We start from the raw sequence: 18,836 nt of genomic DNA, 5'->3' as shown, positions 1-18,836 counted from the left end.
CTGTCAATCATCCACTGAAGTACCATAAATGAAGAAGGAAAAAAATAAGGCAATCTATGTGTATCTTGTGCTTGAGAAGCAAAATATTTCAAAAAGCTTAAAAGGTTTATTTCAAAGTATCTAGTAAGTTATTCACATCAGTTCTGCCAGGTAGGTGGGAGAGGTATTATTTTCCCTATTTTATAGCTAATAGATCTGGGCATAAGAGTAGTAAAATCAACTCACTAAACCTTATCCCCAAAGCCAAGTAAAATTGAAGGTTTTCAACAAACCAAAATACAAAATTTCACAAAACAAGATATATATTAATAATGAATATATTAACAAATGCGCTAAGATAATAGGAAGGGAGCCACAGCATGGTGAAAAGGATGATAAGACCTGAGCTCAAATGATGCTTCCTACAAATGTATTTGTACATGGATGTGCATGGACATATGCAAGTGTATGTACACCCACACATATACACACACCACACATACACATTTTTAAAACCTGAATCTTAGGAATTTCATTTCTAATAAAGAAATAGTTAAGATCATTCTAGAATTTAACAAGACTTTTTTAAAAATGCTCCTTCTGTTCTTTTGCTCTAATAGTCTGAAAAACTTGCCAAGGTTCCTGTTAAAGTAAGAAATTCCAGACACTTTCAAGACTCCGGCCTTCAGACTTTAGCTCTGGAAGTCTCAGACCTGTTTTTATGTCTTTCAATTCCTTAAGCCTTTAAAATCACACAAAATAAATGAAACTGAAAATTATTTTTACTACCACATAATTTTTGCTTTGTCTTAACATTTTCACAAATAAACGTAGCATCTCCACAACACAATAGCTCTGTAAATGCCAGAGTTTACAAAGTGTTTTCGTTGTAACAGTGTAAGAATATAACAGTCTAAGAAGCACAGCTGTTATTCTCATTTCACCAATGAAAGAATTGAGGCGGGGAGCGGAGGGGGGCGCCAAGTGGCTTATCCTGGGTCACAGAACAAGGTGAGTGTAGGAGGCAGGTCAACGAAAGAAAAATAACTTTAAAGACTTAAGATCTATGATCATTTCAATGACCAAATAAAATTCCAGAATCAGCCAAAAAGCATTTATCAATAAAGTGCAGGCTCTATGCTAAGGTGCAGCAATACCAAAAGAAAAAGTCCCTATGTTCTCAAGGAGCTCACAGTCAATGGGGGAGGTAGAACACAAAGAACTACATGCAAACAAGACACATATATGATAGACTGGAGATAATTTCAGAAGGAATCACAAAGAGAAAAACTTTGAAAGCAACATGCTGACATTTGTCAAGAATTACTTAAAAATAAAAGCAAACTATACATAATGGAAAGTCACAGTTTCAAGTATAACCCTCTTTCTTCTTAATTGTAAATGGAAATGATTATTTTCAGAACAAAATAAATGGGAAAAATAAAAAAGCATCTGAACTGATAAAGTAAACACTTTACAAAAGACTATTACTTCATTCCTAAAACAAATCAAAAGCATAATTTTTCTTTTACGTAGACAATATTTACTTACAAAAGTTTTTTGCCAGCTTCTATCTCCTTAACTGTGGTCAAGTGGTCCCATTCATCTCTACTAGCAATGCCCATGTTAGAGAAGGATGAGAACTGGTTATTAACTTTGTAAGAAATGCAAAAAAGCTCCTGAACTGAGGTAACAAGTTATGTCCAGAATGGAGTAATATCTCCATTTTCTTGCTGAGGTCCTATATTTATTATCCAAAGTCCTTGCCCATGCTCTGACCTCAGTGTCCACAAATGCCACAGAAAAGAGACTTCCATATACTTTTGTATTTGTTGAGATCAGCTATAGTGACCCATCCTAAAGGACCTCCAAATTTCTGTATGCTTTACTCCATATAGAAGGAACACACAGAGAAAATATTCTGCCTTACCTGTCTATCAGTAAGGAACTCTAGACCTAAGGCTGCTTTCCCTCTGGTCATCCAAAATCCCTTTTACCATACTTCACTCAGTATCAATCATTAAAATTATCTTCCTTTCCTCCTCCCTCAATGCTGTAAAAATAAATAATTCTGGTCTCCTGCATTCAACTCAGCAAGGTATTAAGAGAACAATCAAAAAATGTGACTCATCTGTATCACATCTAGGGTCTCTCATATAGTATATTGATTAATCTAAATAAATCTCTAACTGAAAGAACTTCCAAAGTTTTTAGGCTGAAATGGCCTTCCTTTAAGTCCCACCACTTAATCTACTCTGCCTATAAAAATGTATACCTTGAGAATAAGATGAGAAATGAGCAGAGCAAAAAGTTGCTCTGAAATTCCTCTTAAAATTTCCTGAATAAACAAATTCAGGGGTTGGGCAGAGAACCTAGAATAGGAACAGAAAGATAATTCACTATTCTTCACTCCCTTCCTTGAGAGGAAAGCATAGTAGTAATAATCTGCCATTTCCACCTCTATGAAGTCCAAGCCCCAGTTTTAAACGTTTCTTCATTCCTCATTGAAGACGTAAAACCTATCATAGAAAGGAAGTGCAATGCCACAGTAATGGAGGCAGACTCTCTATTCCTTAAAGTCTTCCTTGTTCTAGATAACAAAAAAAGGTGAGAAACTGGAGAGGCCCCCTGAGGAGCTTTCTCTTCCATTTATGTTATCTGTTCTCCATAACAATGCAAGAAGCAGTTTTAGTTTGACTGAATAAAAGTCATCACAATTTTACTTGAGAGGCTTACCATGCATGCCTAGTTACTATGTGACCCAGTAAGATTAAGTGTTTTATGTTCTATTTGATTATAACATTGAAGCCAAGCAGCCTATGAAAAGTTTGTTGGTGTCGTGCTCTTCCATTTATGATTCAGAGACAATGTTAGTTCTGCCCCCTTTTTGCCTAATATCCTTGCCCTAGTTTCCTACTACTGCTGACTACCCTGGCATCCACTTTATTTCTGTGATGCAGTACTACCCTACCCCCATTCCAGTTTATTAGGCTCTCACTTTCTGACTCCTGGCCATATGTTTCTGGATGATTATATTGTTATTATTATACATTCCTGATCCTATGACATTCTGTTTACATCTGGCCCCAATTCTTTTGACCCTATATAAAAAATTAGGTTGTGTGTCACAATATTGCATTACTGTATATTAATAATGTAAATAGTAGGCCAGAAGAATTCTAAATTTCTGAAAATTTCCAGGTTCTCAGCCTCAAATTCCATATCCTATCTTAAGAGCACCTTGGATCCACTAAAACATGGCTTTGAACCTTTACGTCTCAGATTAATAAGACTCCTTAGACTCACCCTGAAACAGAATAGAATAAAAATAAAAAATCTTAGAACATAGTAGGCAGAATATCATGAAACAGAAGACTCCTCATCAATATAGACTCATGTTCCTAAGGCTGCAAAATAATCTGGGACACTGGATTATAAGAATAGGGAATAAAAATTTCTTTGAACCCTACACCTACTGGAATACTTGGCACTAGGATATCAAATTATCCATCTAAAAGTAAGTGAGGAAAAGATATCTACTTTTCCAAATTTTTTTATAAAGAAAGCAGAAACAATATATAAATCAAATCTATTGCATCAAATGCATGATTAAATTATCACCATTTTCAAATGACTACATAAGCAAGTCTTACCCGATTGCTCCACTTCCCCTTGTTCACAACCAAGGATTCAGAGTCAATTTGGAATTCTAGATCTCCGACGTCCAATTCATCATAATATTGGAGATGTTCATATAACTTTTCACTGATAGTTGTTCCTGGTCCCTGCATTAAAAAAAGAAACAAGCATAAATGCTTCTGATTATACAACCACATTAGCAGCCCTCCATCACTAAAAAAGGAATGATATGGGATTCCAAAGTTAACTTAGTTTAACAACAACATAGGTGATAAAATATAAATTCAAATGTCCAGGAGATCAGAATATTAGCATCAACATAAGGCCTCAGAAATTTAGCCCTGGCTTTGCTGCTAAATAGTTATACAATCTTAGACAAGTTAGCTAAGTTCTCTGGAACATAGTTTCCTTCACATGTATTCCAATTTTGGCAAATTTTTACTATCAATACATCTGTGATTTGTAGAACCTACAAATTTTTTTTTCCTTTTACCTACCTGGATCCTGCTTCACCCACTCCCAACTCCTTATGCCTGTTTCACAGGCTGAGGCAGCAGAGGGTAGAATGGTCCATAACAGCAAATTTAGATATTTTATCATTCCAGGTATAACTTAGGTCAGGAAACATGGAGAGACTCTGAAGTTCCTTTTCGCTCTTTATAATAACTTAAAAAATTCTTTCTCCAAGTGTTCAAGTGTAATTTCTGCTATTGCCATCTTCCATCTCTAGCACGCATCTTTCTTTAAGATGCAGTTCATGTACCATCTTCTACATTAAACTTTGCCTGATCTCTTCAATTATGAATGCCCCTCTCTCCCTAACTACCTCTATTTAACTACTCTGTGTATATGTGTTTAGGTGTGCATCTGTATAACATTAACTTTATATTTATGCTATAAGTACATGTATGTATGTGTGTGTGTATGTATGCTAATGTATTTTTTTCCCAGTTAGGATGTAAGTTCATCGTGAGTAAGGAATGTTTTTTTTTTAATACTTGGATTCCCTGGTACATACTGGCCTCCTAATAAAATACCTGTTTGTTGATAGATAATAAATTAAATCTCATGGTACAGGAAACACAGGGATTGGAGAAATGGGGTAGCAGTTCATTACATTCTCAAAATAATTCAAGTTGAAAATGAGTACACTTCCCAGATATAAACCACGAGTTATTGAAGACCTGGGTGAAAATACTCAGTTGCAACAGCATAGAACCTTTAGTGAAAACTTCAAACATTTCAAATTCTAATAAAGCAAAGACTTTTATAACAAAAACACATCTGATGCCTCATCTGTTTTAAGCAATATAATACCAAAAAAGCATTTAAGTTAAAATAGTATTTATATACCAAAATTTAATTATCACATGTATATAACATGTAAGTTGGTTCCACATTAATCTTTTCTCTCATACTCATACACCAAGATCCCAATACAGATATCTATTGAACTCTATAATACCAAGCAGAATCAAGCCCCAAACTCTAGTGATTTCAGTCCCTTTCCTACTTCACCCTCTAAGTTTTCATCTCTCTCAGAACTTTATACCCAATGAAGTACTAAAACGTTATATTTATATATTTAATTTTGTGAAGAAAAAAATTTTTTTTGCCTTTATCTCATTCATTCTGACACAGCAGGACATAAAACAGAAAGGGGGAAGGCAGGGGTAGGGGATGGAAGAAGAGCTAAGGGAAGAAGGATGTATGTGAAGACAACAGGTTAAGTTAACCATTTCAAACAAAGTCTCACTCAAGGTTCTTAACTTTGTGTCATGGACACCTCTGACAATCCAATGAAACCTACAGATCTATTCTCACAATAATATTTTCAAATAACTGAAGGAAATGCTAAATTTCAGTTTAGGGTTTAGTGGAAATATTTAACCCAAATCCATAGACTTCTCTTAAATCTATCCAAAGATGATTTGGTGAATTGCTAGCAATAAATTCACACCAAGAAAATGATTTTTCAACTAAAAATTGCCATTTCAAATATTTTAAATGTTACGTTCTACTCCTTTCCCCTCAAGCTCCCCATATACAAGATATTAAATCACTAATAAAAATGTTCTTTTCTAATGTAACATATCAACATAGATTGTTTGTGATAACTGAGTAGATATGTGTGTACACATATATGTATATGTATTAAATTACTGAGTAAAATGTATTACTGATTAAAATGTATCAACAAATCAGAATCACAGAAGGGCAGAACAGGAAGAAACCACAAAAATTGTCAAAGATGAAGATCTTTATAATGGTAGCTACAAAATTCATTTGACTAAGAAAACAGGCAATACTCCCTGAGCTTGATCTTCTCTCCCTATAAACAGCTCGACATTACTTTATTGAGTTCCTCATGAAGATGTGACCCTTCTTACTGGGTCAACTCCCCTTTAATTCCATCCTTTCTCTCTCTAATTTTCAAAATCTCTCTTTTCTATTGCTTTCTTCCTCACCACTGACATATATGTCCAGGTCACCCCCATACTTAAACAAATCCTCATGACCTTTCCATCATTTCAAGTTATCATCCTATCTTTCTACTCTCTTTTTTTTTTCAAAGTCCTAGAAAAAAACTGTCTACGCTCATTGCCTCCAATTTCTCTCCTCTCACTCATTTTTCTACCCTTGGTAATCTGGCAAAATCATCACTCAAATGAAATTGCTCTCTCCAAAACTGTCAATAATTTCAATTGCCAAATCTGAAGTCCTTTTCTGTGCTCAAACTTCTTTGACTATTCTACACCATATGACACTGTTTACCATCTTCCTGTCCAACTGTTCTCTCTGAGTTTTCTAAACATTGTTCTTTCCTGAGTCTCTTCTCACCTGACTACTCCTCAGTTCTCTTTCCTGGAATATCATCCCTATCATGCCCCTACCTGTGTGTTTATCCTAGGAGTCCATGTAAGGCCTTTTCTCTCCATACACTCTCATTTATTGATCTCGTTGGCTCACCATTGTTTTGATATTCACCACTTTGCAGATGTCTCCCCTATCAACACATATCTCACCCCAGCCTTTTTACGGACTTCAAATCTTGCACTATCAGCTGCCTATTGAACATTTTGAACTGGATGTCTTATAGGCATCTCAAACTTAGACGAGAACTCATTATCTTCCCTTCACCTAAGCCCACTACAAAGATGTGGTCTCTAGGCCTAAAGAAGAAAATTCTTATACCAAGTAATACCCTCACTTTCTCCTGGACTTCAAGTCTATGAAGGACTTATATTTCCCCTACCTTATGCCCTGGCCAAGGACCTAGGAGAACTGTGTGCCCTTGCCTTGATTCCCACTTCAGAGTCTGCTGTTCCCAAAATTTCTTCCAGGATAGTATTTCCTCCCAGAGAAACTACCATCGTTCCCTCTACTCTCTTCTTCCAACTCCCACCCCTTCCCATAATTCTAACCTTGTCATCCAGTCTGCTTTCATTCCCAGCTCACTGGCAGAACTTAAATGATAGTACAACATAGAGTCAACAAATAACAACTACCACTCCCTAAATCAATGTGTTAACATCTAACAATTTCCCCTTGTGTTCATGCTGCTTTGCATGAAAGCAGTTTCACAGGGAAAGTAGTTTATATCTCACTACTTAAGTAGTCTGCTAAAATCCAGATTCACAATTAGAAAAACTCTTTTAAAATGCAATTACAAAAACTTCCCTCCATAAATTATGCCATGAATAATGATACTTTTTCTCTTTACCAAAATTCAATTAGTGTTCCATGAGATGTTTCTACTTAAAATGAACACTTTTCTAGTATTTCTTCCTTTTGAGGAAATTTAATTCTACTTTCAGTGGTGAAAAACTATTATATTAATCACAAATCCTTAATTTGCACTTCTCGATATTTTCTTTGCCCATCCTGATTAAAGGAAAAAAGTCTAAAATAAGTTACTAAAACATAAAATCTATAGCCATGAAATATGATACTCATTTCCATTATAAGTAATCTAAGACTTCCCTCCCAGGAAACAGCATGATACTCACACTTAGTCCCTAGAAGAGGTTATCTGAAGTCTTTCCTTAACTGGTTTCTTAATATAGAATCTCTATGCTAAGTTTCATACAGAGCATGTCTTTCTACTTCTTAGACTTTAAGCATAATACAAGCAAAGAATGACTTCCTAAAGTGGAAATGAGTCATCAACCTCTGGCAGGAAGTACAACATAATCAAAATAACCCTTCTCATCCTGGGTAAAGGCCAATTAAGGGTAGATGTCTATAAAATTAGGTCTCTAGTCAATGAAGAATCTTTTTCAAAAAGGTTAAAATTTTAAGTGGAAATCAAGCTAAAAGTTAAGAATCTCTTTGCACGATGATAAAACATGCCCTAAAACCTGGCTGGATGATTTCCTTTTAAGAATTTCATTTAGAGAATTAAGGACTAAGTACATTGGAGATAAAAATGAGCTAGAGTTTAACATATTGTTTACATGAAAAACAGAAAGATATTTATATTATATAAGGAGAAGTCTGAGAAGTCAGGAGATAAGTTTAAAGTCCTAACTACTCTTTGTTTAGCCATGAGACAATGAACAAGTCAGTCTCTGATACTAATCTATAAAACATCTACCTTCTCTACCTGATATATGGCCCACAGAAATATCCTAAGAATAAAATAAGCACATGAAAGTACTGAAACAAAAATTAAAGCACTACAGAAACATGAAGTAGTATTACTAACAACACTGTATGTTTAGGAACTCCTTTCCATTAAATAGCTTCTTGTCAATCACTTACTTCCTTGTTTCCAAAAGCTTAACCTGATATAATGGAATAAAATTAAAATCCAGACATGAAATCAGTCCATCAACAAGTATTTATTAAACATATACTATAAGCCAGGCACTGTTGTAAGAGTTAAGAATATAAAAGAAAGCCAGCCTTACCCACCACCCCCCACTCCCCAAAAATCCCTACTCTTAAGAAGCTCACATTTTAATGGGGGAGATAACATGCAAATATTAACTGTGTACAACACACACACACACACACACACACACACACACACACACGATGAAATGGATATAATCTTAGAAGGAAGGGACTAAGATTAAGGAGAAATAGGAGAGGCTTCTGACAGAAAGTAAGACTTAAAAAAAGACTGGAAAGTCAAGAAGTAGAGAATAGGAAGGAGAGTGTCCCAAGCATGGGAGGTAGCAAGAAAAACAGGAGATGGAATGTTGTGTTTGAGGCCATCATCACTGGATCAGAGAGTGATCTAGAGAGGAATAAAGTGCAAGAAGACTGGAAATGGGGGGGGGGGGAATGGCAAGCAGTATATTATAATCAATCCTGATTACATTATAGTTAATTCTGATTAAACAAAGAAGATACATAGGTACAAATAATCCAATTATATTAAGCAATTACTTACTAAATGTTTACTATGTTCAAGGCAATGAAAATACTCAAACAGTAACTTTCTCTTCCAAATCTCTTATCTTCCAACTATTTCAATCTTGAAACAACTAGATATACAAAGATTAAAAAAAACAGTAACAATCCTTAACTTCCAAGAAAGTTACAATGTTATTAGGAAGAATCAGAGAAAATCAAGCATGATACAAAATAGCATGTTATAAGGGTCAAAAGAGTGGTTAAAAAATAGCTGTAAGAAAATTTCAGAAAATATTACTTTGATTTGGCAGAAAATCTGGGAAAAGTTTCATGGAAGATATGGTACCTGAGCTAAAAGAAGGATTTCAAGGGGAGGAACTGAGAGTAAGTATAATCTAGTAATGGGGATCAAAGAAAATGATTTTAAAAGCAAGGGAGTTAACAAATGTGATCATGAAATGGCTTAGAAGTTCATTTCACATAATACAATAATCCTACAAAATAAATAAAGGGAAATAATATGAAGTAAGGCTAGAAAGGTGACTAGTGGTCTGAAAGAAACAAAGTTTAACAATATAAAGATCAAGCAGATCAATTGACACAAAATTTTTTTAGACACCTGAAACTCAGTAAGTCTTAGGTATTTCTATACCTCATACTTAATGACTTTTTCTGCCTTTGTTATCGGCATACCTTAGCATTTTTAAGACTTTTCATATAATGACAGAAGAAACATGTTGTTCTACCCACAGGCCAGATGTGTAAAATGACAAGATTATTCTTTTGGACTATTTTTAAATTTCAGTTCTCCTAGTGTACTTATCAGTTTAAAAAGCATTCCATCTCCACTTTCACAAATTTGTCTCCAGGACCTGGAATGTATTTCCCATCTGCCCTCTATGAGAATCCATAACCTCCTTTAAAGGTCAGCTTTATGTGGCCACATTTTCCAAAAGCCTTTCCTGATCCCTCTAGCTATTCTCTTCTCTTTTTCTTTCCCTCATTCCTTCTTTCTTTCTTTCTCTCTTCCTCTCACTCTCTCTCTCACACATACACCCATATTTTAGAAAGGAGTGGATTTAGGGTAAAAGATACTGAGTTCTATTTTAGACATACTGAGTTTGAGATATTTCCAGGACAACCAGTTTGAAATGTAGAGGTAATGCAGGACTAAAGCTCATTGGGAAGACTAGGGCAGGATATTATAGAGGTGGGAGTTATCAGAAATGAAAATTAAATCTATTGGATTTGATAAGGTCAGCAAGAGAGTGTAGTTAAGGATAAGGGGTTTAAGACAGAGCCTTAGGCAGAATATCCATAGTTAGACTGTGTGATATGGTTAAAGACTAGGTACAGGTGGGAGGAAAGAGTGAAGAAAGGAAGAAGAAATACTGATTACAGGAGGATTTTAGAAGTAGGCTGGATTAGCAAGGCATGCGATTACAGAAGCAAATCAGTTCCAAGGCTCTTAGTAGCCAAGCACCCCTGACCATTAGTTTCTATACAATTAATGAATTATTTTGAAGGCATGAAAAATGCAAAAACAGAATCAAAAGGATTGAGGTACTTGGTTTTTTATTGGTGAAGAGGATGGGGAGACACTAAGGTGAGAGAGAGATAGTTTTATGAAATTCCTTAAGTCTGGTTGTGACCTTTGGGAGAGGAAGTAATCTTGTGAATTCTAAAAAAAAATCATGTGACTTAAAAGTAGATGAAATCTAGCTTCACAGGCAAAATGGAATCACTAATGCCATTTTAAAATAGATATTGTATGACAGATTGAGGGGCTAGAAAAATCTAGTTAAGGTTTTTTATTGCTTCTAAAGAGAAGAAGGCTTGGGGAAGGTTGAAAAGAGTAGGGAAGGAAGGTTGAATATTTGAGAGAAGACGAATGACTGGTTGAAGCTTCAATATGAAGGAGAACATGGGAAGGACCACATGGGATGAGAGGCACATGCAGAGAAAGGGCTTGGTCTTGTCAAGTCATGGTCAGACAGAGGAAAATCAAGGAGAGAAGGGACAATAATATTATGGCGAGGTTGAGATAAAAGGGAGAGAAGAGTTGATTTCAAATGGCCTCAATTTTCTCAGTAAAGTAAGAGTTTAGGTCCCAAAGACAGCAGGGAGGGTGTGGTGAGGAAGAAAGTGTAGGAGGCTCAAGTACAGAAAAAAAGTTTGGAAAAACTCCTGTGGGGGATGAGATAGTGGATGAACTAAGGAGGAATAAAAAGGACTTGCCTTCAGGCAATGAGAAACCAGTTGAAGTTGAATAATATCAACTTATAATGTACCTAGTCTACATGGTTCTAACTTCCTCCAATTCCATTCAGTAGCACAAGAGCAGAAGTGACAAATAGTGGGAATAATTTAGAGTTGAGATTTGGCAAGGAATTAGCAGACAGGGCAAGGGGGCACAAATTTCAAAAGTAAAAGGGCCAAGCTGAACTGACTATAGGGTCATCACTGAGCTTGGGCTTTGGGTTTGGGGAACATGAAAACACCTTCCTCCAATGTGCTTCAGCAATTTATTGGTGTTCCCCAGACTGAATACAGACAGTGGAGGGTAGTGGCAGGACACCTCTTTTTCTGATTTCAGAGTCTTGTACCTGATTACTCTCCCCCTCCCAACCTAGAGACCTAGAAAGTCTCTAATCTTTTTTCCAATTAGAAATTAGAAATCAGATTACTTAATCTTATATCCTGTTATTTTCTTTTAATGCATAAAAAATTTTCTCTTCCTCTCCCATGCCCCAATTTGGGGTCCAAGTTGAGAGGGCCTGGTCCTGATTCATTGTGCAATTGCACTCTGCAATAAATTGACATGTTAGGAAGCTCAAAAGAAAAACAAAATAAAACAATCTATTTGTAACCAGTCTTGGAGATGTGCTTAGGCCACTAAGAGATTAAATAACCAGCTTGTTCGTGGACTAAAAGGCTATGTAATATAAATCAAAGCAGTCTTCATGTCACTCTAAATAATGGATACTCTTCATTTAGCTGAGTATTTTCCTATGGAGACTATTTGGTTTATTTCTTTACTCATTTGCCTTTTTGTTAATGCTTTCCAACTACCCCAAAATATTTGCATTTAATTATTTGTATACGTATTATATCCTCAAAATACAACATAACATGCTTGAAAACGGTCTTTTGTTTTTATTTTTATATCTGCCTAACAAATTGACTGGTATATAATATGCACTTCATAAATGGTCACTTGAATTAAAATGAATTGTGGTAATGACACAACACAATGTTGTCCACATACTGGGAAACCTGTGGGGCTCAGCATTTACAAGGCATTCCTCTTCACTCTGGACTCTGTGCATTACATTCACAAGTGACAAACACTTCTGGCAAGCATATGTCTCACTTTTTTTAATATCTTGCTGATGTTAGTAAATAGTATCAGTAAACCAAGTTATCTCTGGAGTTGTCCTTATCAAGGATGTTTGTATGATATAAATATAGAATAGGAGACATTTTGTGAGAGGAGAACTTTAGAAGCTATATTTTGGTTTACCAAGTCAAATGCTTCTTAAAAATAATCATCACTGCAGGATCTCTATACAAGAAGGCACCGAAATTTATTGAGTGGAGGGGTGCCATGATTAGATATATGCTTTAGGAAAATCACTTTGGCAGTGATGTTGAAGACAGAGACAAAAAAAAACCCAATTAGGAGGCTATTATTCTGGTAAAGTAATGAGGGCCTGAGTTTAGGTGCTGACTTGTGTGTAAGTAGAGAGAAGGCAAAAGATAACAATCAATGCTGTGGAAGCAGAAACAAGATCTGGAAACTGGTTGGATATGTAGGGTAAGGAAAACTGAGAACCTAAAGATCATCTCAAAGTTCTAAACCAGAGTGACTGGAAGGATGCCCTAAACAAAAGTAGAGTAGATTTGAAGGGAAAGAATATAGTAAGGTCTCCCATATATGCTGCAAGCCCATCCACACTAATTCATCCTGAGTGAGTCATTCTGTCCCACCCAAAATGAAAATGGGGGAATAAGGATCTTACCAGTCATTGAGCCAAAGCCAGAGTCTGCCCTCTAAGGGTAGTTTGCTTCATTCACAGGGAAATCTAGGGGACTGTGGGTAGGTAATTTGGAAGACAGTAGGGCACTACACAACTACTGCTGTGAGCATACCCAGCAGTGGCTTTGATGAGATCAGGAATTCATACAGTGAAGGGATTGGGGGGATGGGAGAGGTGCTGGTTAGGGAATAAGGTTAGGTGTGGCAGACTGGGCTAGGTCCCATATAAGTTAGGATAGTTTTCCCATAACTTCAAAGTTAAGTGGTAAACTCCAGAAGAAATGATGATGCAGGATAGAACAGAAAATTAAATCTAAGACAGCTAGACACAAGATATCAAGATAATAAAAACTGGCATTGTCATGGTCAATACCTAGAAGTCACTTATCCAAGTCTAATCCTTCCCTCCAGATCCTGCAGAGGAGTTGTTGCCAAAGTAAGCAGTCTCCCCTCCTCAAAGTCAACTATGTCAAACCCAGGAGATGAAGCTGATGCTGAAATGACATCAGACATGGAACAACTCAAATGAGTATCTGATGCACCATGCATCTTGCTTTATGCCAGTGAGCATAATACTACAAACTCTGTGGGATATCTCAATGATCACAAAAAGGAGCAATGTCCTCTGAAACACTAGTCTGTGACATTAACTTTGCTTTGTGTTTTAGATATACTCTCAATATCAAACTTAAGGAAGCCAAAAAGTTTTGAAGGGTACTTTAGTATCTGCAGCAACTTGAATAAGCATCTTCATGCAAGATAATGTGATTTTATGCTGCCTAAAGTTATACTTAATTGTGTAATTTCACATGATAAATTAGAATGTCATGTTTTCTTCTATCACTGGTTCAGTTAGATTTTTGGAACACTGATAGGAATTATTTTACTTCCAATATAATGACCTTGTTTAAAATATTTCATATTAAACTAAATATCTTTTAAAGTAAATGCTTCAAAGTGTTTCTTCAAAGGTGGTTAACTATTTCTATTGGATAATTAAGGAATCACCCCTTCCCTTAACAATACTGGGGGACCTATAACCATATAATTTATGAGAGATGCTCTTTGAGGACATAAAATTTGGGGCTAAATGGGACAGCTCCACTGGAAAGAGAAGAAAGTAAGATTATAACATGCCTTCAATCCTGTCCAAGCGTTGGACTTGCCATGGGTTAGAGATGAATCAATCAGTCACCCATGGTACAGGGAATAGGTAAAGGCCATAATATAGTATATCATCCATCTCATAAGTGGGCCACTTGTCCATAGAATTCTTTATTCAGAAAAGTACTTCCAAGTATGCTAGCTTAACCTTTACTGATGTCTTGCCTCTTATCATGAGTAATTTGCCCCGATTTTCCCTTTGGAGTAGAATTTGAGAGTGATTATGTTTTTATTTATTTATTTTTAATTATTGGATAACTTATTTTCAGAGTACCCCTAAGAAGAGAGCAAGTATTTTCAATCTACCCCATGAAGACTTATGCTGCCTCTACAATAATTAGAAAATTAATACATTTTATAGATATTAATTTGAGTCAAAGAGAAAAAAACTTTCTAGACTTTGGTTCATGTTCTTTCTCAAGTTTAGGAAAAGAAGTGTGAAAAGGTACTACAGGATGTGGTTTGACTAACTGAAAGATACCCATTCTAAGGAAGTGCAAAGTATGCATTTACAACAAGAAAAAGAATGATTTTTACTACTGAGAGAAAAATTGTTTTTTAATGGGTAAAATTAACTTACTAGGTAAAAAAAATAGGAAACTAAAAATACAAATAAAAAATTTATGAAACTTTTGAACGTAATAACTGTTATATATTAACTATATCATGAATTGAATCTATATAGTGATGTTTTAAGGAATAATATTTTACCTCAGAGAGGCAACAGGATATAATGGATAAGAGAGAGGGTCTCTGACTCAGTGAAAATGCCCCAGGAGATAGTCATTCTGCCTATACACATGAAGGAAAGACAGTGAGGTGAAGGAGCTAAAGATGTAGGTAGGCATATATGAAATAGGTAGCTTAGTGGATAAATGAATACTAGAGAAAAAGAACTTCTGACTTCTAAAGGGAAAAGAGACTGAAGGGACAGAAGTCCTGAACTTAGTATTCTTTCCTACAAGTTTGTTCTAAGTAGGGATACTCTACACTCCAGTAAGTAGGCTAAGGACACCCTGATAGGGGATCTATGAAGCCTGAAGACAAAGGGCCCAAAGAGTAGAAAGAAAATCTAAGTAGGTATATAAGAGAGGAGGAAAAACCAAAAGGCCAAGGAACAAAGCTTTAGTAATAAGCCAGCTCATAAGCAGATCAAACAGAGGGTAAAAGACAAAAGGAAGGATGAGGAAAACTTAGAAAGAGGACCAGAACACTATAAACAAATACTATATCACAAAGGAAAAGGAGCCAAAAATCTTCAATGAAGAAAAAAATTCAGTGTACTGCTTAAAGATTACTAAATAGTAAATTCCAGAAGAGAAATACAACTGTAGGAAAAAATGTCAGAAATCAAATTAGGTCAGAAATCTGTTCCTAACAAAAAAAAAAAAACCTGCATAAAAAAAACCCAATAAAAGAATACAAATCTTGGAATACACAATGACATTCTTTCTAAAGCAGCAGAAGACAAAAAGATAAAACAAATGTGGAAGAAATTTGGCTGAGGAGAAACAAAACGCTACAATATTAAAAATATAAGAATTAAAGACAAGACAAAGCAAGGGCCATTAAAGGCAATGATGACAAGGGAGAAAATACTACATTGAAGGAAATAATACAGGAAAATTGTTCAGAACTTCCGAATACAAACCAAGTACTGATTGATCATACTGATAGGATTGCCACCAGCAAAACAAAACAAAAACAGAACCCATATTTCAAATTCTAAAGCATAGTAGTTAAAACCCACAATTTAAGTAACAAGAAATTTTGCAAACAGCCAAGAGAAAAGACCTAAATAACCTCGGACTACCTTGCAGTCATCAGAAATTAGGGGAACAAAAAGAATGGGATACTTCAAAAAGCAAAGGAGCTCAAGCTGTGTGGATGGATGGATGGATGGATGGATGAATGGATATAGATATAAATACAGATATGAAAATCCTTCTTTCTCTTTCTCTTCCCCTCACCTCCAATTCCTACTCTCAAAATAAGGCTCTTCAAACACAGATTGATGCTACTTCAAATACTCAATTCTCATGACCTACTGCCTCACTCCACCCTTCAGCTCTGCACAGAGATCATTATACCCTTGATCTTGCTATCCACCCACAAATGTTCTACTTCCATGTCCTTGGGATTATTAGCATTCCATCTTTCTCCATTCTATCCAATCAATTACTCCCTCAATTCTTTCCTAGACCATCACTGTTGGACTTGCACTCTCCCTCCCCCATCCCAGCTGGACTCCATAGTGAATAAATTCTCTACTCCTGAATCCCTTTTTCCCTTCTGTCACAAACCATGCCTTACCAAACCCAGATTTTATATTGCTCCCTATCTGTCTCATTCATTTTCTCCTATGTGCTATTAAACAGTGCTAGAAGTCATGCTGATTGAATCTACTACAAACTTGTGTTCTCTGATCTAATCTAATCTAAATCTAATCTCACCAGAGTCTCACTTAAAGCCAGACAATCATTTTACTCCTCCCAAACAGGCTGTGTTTGTCCTTTCTCAAAAAGGACCATGACATCAGGGACTTGGATTTGAGTGAGGTAGGGTTGTGCAAGGTCACCAGCCTCACTTTCTCCTCCAAAGCCATATGGGTCCAGTGGCCTGATATCTGACTGGAGATGGCCCAGAATGCAACAAGAGACCCTGGCCCTTTTAGGCTAAGTCTGGGAGAGGGGAGGGGGAAGAAGGGAGACAGGAAAGGAGAGAGGGTAGAGGGAGAAGGAAAGGGAAAGGGAGGTTCTCACTTTGAATGAGGTAACACCCATTCTTCAGTGAATAGGCCTCTTCCTCTCCTTCTCTCCCTCTCCCTTTCCTTCTTCTCTTCACCTAAGGGTGCTCTGCTTAAAAAGAATAAACTTCTTATTTGAATCAAGATGTGCAGGGGTTCATGGAATACCTAGAACAGAACTCACTGGTGGCTCAAAACAGGAAGATAACAGCAGCAGATTAGACAGAAACATGAAAAGGAATAGCAACTGCTTTTTTAAAAGATAGTCATTGAGAAAGAAGGTTGAAAAGACAAAAAATAAATAAAAATCAAAAGTTTGTTATCACTGCAAAAAACAAGGCCACAGAAATACAGACTGCTCAGCTATCCTTGAGAGTGAGAATATGGGCCCTGAAACCTCAGTTTGAAATATCAGTTTGAGTCCAATGAATATGAAATCACCAAATGAATTTACATTTACAAAGTAGATCCAGGCACAGAGAATTTTTTTTTTTTACAAAATGTTCTTTTTGTGAAGAGAAGTACCTATTTAGATTTTGTCCCAATAATCCCAAAGGTGATTTTTGTAGATTTGGTAGCTTGAGTGCATATTTTAAGAATACCCTAAAAATCAGAATTCAGACAAAATAGTCACAAGTGATCCATCTCTTGAATGGGGAGATGAGAGTAGATTATAAAGAAATTTGGGTTGCTAACCAACTATAAAAACCCTTAATATTAGTAGCCAGGATTGTTCATTTTTTAATAGAAGAGCTATCTTTTTTGTTACCACCTTATACTGAGTTATATAGTCCAAACTAGGACTTCTTCAAAGGGTTAGAACTGGGCTGAACAAATAAGGATAGAGCCACTGAACATCTACTCTGAGAGAAAACTTAAAGTACAGTATTGCAAGCAACCAGAATGCTGCCAAAATGCATTTTCTAATGCTACCATGAAATACAGCATGAAACCATGAAATACAAGCACCACATGCGGAAATTGGAATTTCTGGGAAGGTGTAGTTCTTAAAAGGACCTGCAAAGCACAAATGAAACTAATTGATAACAATCTTGTTGCAATAATTTGAACAATTCAAAAAGCAAGACCTATGTATTAAGATGAGTGCTTCTGAAAGTTTCATTTCTTTATGTAATTTATTTCAATATAATGGCATTTTAAAAGGTCAAGATTTTCCAGCACCTAGAAATTTATTCTCCTTTTGAATTTAATAAAAATGATCTCACCTACAAATAAAAAAGGAACCCACAAAAACACGATTATATCAACAAATGTAGAAAAGGCTCCTGTATGATAAAGTACAACTAAAATACTTTTTAAAAAAAAGCTTAAATAGTAGAGTCATAGAGAGGTCATTATTAATATAATAAAAAGAATCTACCTAAAAACAAAACTCAAGTCACTGTCTACAATGAGAAAGCACTATGAGCTCTCCAAATAAAAACAGGCATAAAGCAAGAATGATCCTTCTCCCCCCGTTATCTGGCATAGTTCTAGAAATAAGATAGCATTAATAAACAAGGGCAAAGAAGTGACAAAAGTCATATATAAGTTATAATAGCAGGGAAGTACTATTAAAAATAATTACAATATACATTAATACCTGGGAGTTAATCTACAAAGAAACATTCAAAACCTCAATAAATAAAATTACAAATTGCTTTTTAAAAATGACAATTGAAAATTTATACTTTAATCATTAACACAGTGGCATATGGTGGCATACCAAGCTACTTTATAGAGCTAACAAAATAAAAATAAATTAATTTGAAGGAACACCAAAAAGTCTATAACCTCAAGTAAAATAATTTTTAAAAGCAGAAAAGGGGAAATGGTGCTTCTAGACTTTACATTATAAAGCAATAATCAAAACTGCTTGGCAGTACTTAAAGTACATCAGTAATG

At 35.6% G+C, this 18,836-nt stretch overlaps 1 protein-coding gene and 1 pseudogene across 7 annotated transcripts in view; one reads left to right on the top strand and one right to left on the bottom strand.

Annotated features, from left to right (window-relative positions):
- The window catches only part of ERBIN (erbb2 interacting protein), a 179,477-nt gene that overhangs the window by 134,016 nt on the left and 26,625 nt on the right, over positions 1-18,836 (bottom strand). For all 7 annotated transcript variants that reach the window (XM_072605104.1, XM_072605107.1, XM_072605105.1 and 4 more), the window contains exon 2: positions 3,633-3,764. The gene's annotated coding sequence lies outside the window, so the exon portion shown is untranslated. The remainder of the gene's footprint in view (positions 1-3,632; positions 3,765-18,836) is intronic.
- On the top strand, positions 17,064-17,608 carry LOC140502543 (zinc finger CCHC domain-containing protein 9-like; annotated as a pseudogene).

This window comes from Notamacropus eugenii, chromosome 4 (assembly GCF_028372415.1).
Source record: "Notamacropus eugenii isolate mMacEug1 chromosome 4, mMacEug1.pri_v2, whole genome shotgun sequence".
Taxonomy (NCBI): Eukaryota; Metazoa; Chordata; class Mammalia; order Diprotodontia; family Macropodidae; genus Notamacropus; species Notamacropus eugenii.
This window is presented reverse-complemented; position numbering and strand designations above follow the sequence as displayed.